A 3,567-nucleotide genomic window follows, 5' to 3' on the forward strand; every position below is an offset into this window, starting at 1 on the left:
AGCAATGTAAAAATTCACCTCCTTACCCCAACTTCTGCCCAGCTTGGGGTGTATATGTGTGTGAAGTTCTCATACTTCACAGATCCAAATCTGTTACCATCCAACTACAGCTTTAAAGCATACGTAGAAACTGAATAAGACAAAGTAAAAAAAAAAACAATATTTGTTCTAATTCGATAGATCACCCAAGATTTTACAGATAAATACCTGGGATTTCAGCTCTGTCTGCAGCTGTAACATAAAAAGAAGACAATTGGCTTTAAGTACTCATCTCATTTTAATCAATTGAGGCTCCAGCTCATGAGAGTAACAGAGATTCAATTACAAGACAAGTTGAAAATACTTTAAATATTACTTTGGCATTAATAGTTCAGTGAGGTCTAACACAATTTCAAAGTGTTTCTTTTTCTGTTTATGGATCTATAAATGCTACTACAGACTTTCAGAAAACAGCGTTCATACAGTGCTCCTTGCACAGAAATCCCACCCTGCAGCCCACCTGTTATGAGTTTGTAACAGTTCAGGACAAAATAAGAACAAGCATCAGTCATAAACCTCTATCCAATAAATCCAGTACACCTATGGATGATTAATATTAAAGACTTTCTTGGCAGAAAAAAAAGAGCAAACATTCAGAGCCCAGGCATAAGGAAGTCTGAATTCATACATATTCCCTAATGCAGTAAAATCTACACAATATCTGTTCTGCAACCCCAACATGGGAGAACAAGAGGGTAGCTGAGTATTAGAAAGAGCTGGCTTTTCCATCTGCACTGCCTAGTAGCAGCACCTGATGTCTCCAGAGCAGCAACATCACCACAATTCACTTCTACAAACCAGGGTGAGATGCTGGCACATCTGAGTCTAGTGTAGTTCTGTCTTCAGCAAGGCCAGAATTTAGCCCAGGTTCTTGTTGCCTCAAGAGATATGTGCTCACAGATATGAAGTACAGACATTTACACTGCCACAAGCTGTAGATTGTAGTTTTATTTTGAAGGAAAAGTTTTATGGAAACCTATTGGATGCTCATGCATTATTAATTTTCTTCAGCTATAAAAATATAAAATGGAATGTACAATAACATGTTGTTTATTGCTTATGCTTGTGTGATGCTCAGAAACTCGGATCTCCTGCCAGATACTTATAAGCAGAACTGTTCCACTTCATGTTGATGACACAGCTCCATCAAAAAGCGCTAATCAAATTGCCCAAGGCCTTCCAAACAAACTGTTAAGCTGCATCAAAAAATAGTTGAATGCTACTGCCCATCTTAGTCTTATACTGACAGCATGAACTGGAAAGCGTCCAAATATATAATAAAAATATAACAGGTTCTGCAGATTTGCTTCTGAAATTCCAGCCATGTTACATCACTGTCCTTAAATGAACAGCAGCTAATAGCTATCACAATATTTAGAGGCTTACAAAAAAAAAAATGTTCCACTTTAAAGGTAGCAATGTGTTAACATCAGATTGTAACGTGCTAAATGACAAATATTCCTTATCTCAAAAAGCTGCTAATACTAGCTTGTTTGTTACTCTAAACATTTCACAGTATTTAAATAAATAATTCCAAATAACAAACCCATTCTGGTTTTCTTAGTTCTCTGCCAAAGAAATATTAGGCCTTGCACTGACAGAAGATGACCTTAGTAATGTTAAGTTTTGGTTATTTTTCTTGCAAGCAAACATTTAGGTATCGATCTCACAGATAGGAGAAATAAAATTGCCCTTATGCACCTGTTTCTTTCATTAATGGAAAAAGTCAGGAACTTTTTTGTTTAGTTGATCATTTCCTTCTTGGCTGTTGCCAGTCTTACCTATGTTTTCTGTTTTGTTTTATGGCTTTAACAGTGTTTTTAAGTGGATGAAGAAGCAGCAGCTGGTAGGATGATGTCTTCAGGAAACAGACAACATTCAGACTGGAAGGCTCTGGCAATATAAATGGTATCCTAGGAAACTGGAAGTGCCTTGAAATCATGTATGTCCTCCTCTCAAGGACACCTTACAAAATAGAAGATTAACTGCCTTTCTGTAATAAAGGCTTGTTATTTAGAATGAGTGACAAAGTTTTGAGTTGAAGATACTCTTATTGTGGGAAGTACATGTATCCAGTTGTTAGCAGATCCTCACTATTATACTGTTAGCCAAATCTATATTAGTGAATAGTGTACATTGTGAACAAATCCACGCAACAGTGCAGTTGATGCTGAACATCTAAAATTAACATTATGTGGTTTAGCTCTGGCAGGCAACTGAGCACCATACAGCCACTCTCTTGCTCTCTCTGGGGGGGATGGGTGAGAGAACTCAAAAAAAAAAAAAAAGTATGAGAACTCATGGAAGGACGGATTACTAGGTAAAGCAAAATCCACATGCACAAGCAAAGCAAAACAAGGACTTAATTTGCTACTTCCCTGCGCTGCATGGGACTTCCACCCACTACATTGTTTTTGTTTCAAAGAATGACACTTAACTGTGATAGCTTAGACTCTGGTTTGTACAGCTAGGGAGGAAGGTAAATTCTCTTTAACTTGGTTGATTTCTTCAGACAGTTTCTCCACAGCCCAGATGCAGGCCTGTAGGGAAGAGGGGAGACTTTGTTTGTACTGCCATAGTTATTTAGCCAATTCATCCACACTGGGTTCCTCATCTTCATTCCAAGCCATTACTGCCAATGAGCTGACATATGATGATGGCGCACTGTGTACAAGTTAATATCTACCTAAACCTGTTTGTGCTTACCACAAGCCAAAGTTTGCCTTCACATTATGGTACCATTTTCATACAGCCTTTAACAAATACTTTAGAACATTCTTTAAAGTCAGGCTTATCTGTATTCACTTGAGCTTCTGGGTTTTTTTTTTTGTTTTTTTTTTTTTTTTTTAGTTTTTTTTTTTTTTTAAACCAGCTGGGAAGGAAGCTTAGAATCAATATAGGTGATTTCACTGAAAACAGACAGGGTGAAGGAAGTATTCAAACTCCTCAACATTAAACTGTGGAACCCAGGAGCACTTACATGCCAGTTTCTGAACTTGAGTCACTGCCAAATTACCTCACAGTGAAGTAGTACCACCAGGGTTTTACTGTACTGAGAAGGCACCATCAATGTAACTAGCTCATACAGTCTGTAAAAACAGAAATAGTAGAAAACTTGAAGGAAAAAATGCAGCCTACTGGGGAACACCAAGTCCATTTCACCACGATTGAAAAGCACCTTAGATAACCTGACCCTTGCCGTTCCCCCCCCCCCCCCCATGCTTCCTAGATAGCAAAGGTCAAATGATCCCCATCTGACCATCCCCACCTGGCAGGTTTCACTTAGCAAGGGGGAGCCAAGAGACCTTGTGGAATAGGCTCATCTGTCTGGCTTCAGTCTTTTAAGGTCAATTGCTCCTTATGACTAATAGAAATAACCTGACAAGAGGCTTAGTGGTTAGAGTTGACCTAATGAATTAACTACAAAAGGTGCACAAGGGTCATATTTCTGTTAGTCATTCTGTGAGCAAAATTAGTACGGAGCCTGTTAAAAAAAACACAACAACAAACAAATAAAGAAATGAATAA

The 3,567-nt window shown here is 38.1% G+C and overlaps 1 long non-coding RNA gene across 1 annotated transcript; it reads right to left on the reverse strand.

The window, feature by feature from the left end:
• Positions 1–258: 258 nt before the first annotated feature.
• On the reverse strand, positions 259–3,345 carry LOC110354500 (uncharacterized). The gene is made up of 3 exons (XR_002406565.4): positions 3,308–3,345; positions 3,020–3,128; positions 259–2,579 (listed from the first exon to the last, which is right to left on the reverse strand). It is a non-coding gene; the product is annotated as an uncharacterized lncRNA (long non-coding RNA).
• Positions 3,346–3,567: the final 222 nt, after the last annotated feature.

The sequence above is a fragment of the Anas platyrhynchos genome, chromosome 2 (assembly GCF_047663525.1).
Source record: "Anas platyrhynchos isolate ZD024472 breed Pekin duck chromosome 2, IASCAAS_PekinDuck_T2T, whole genome shotgun sequence".
In the NCBI taxonomy this organism is placed as follows: Eukaryota; Metazoa; Chordata; class Aves; order Anseriformes; family Anatidae; genus Anas; species Anas platyrhynchos.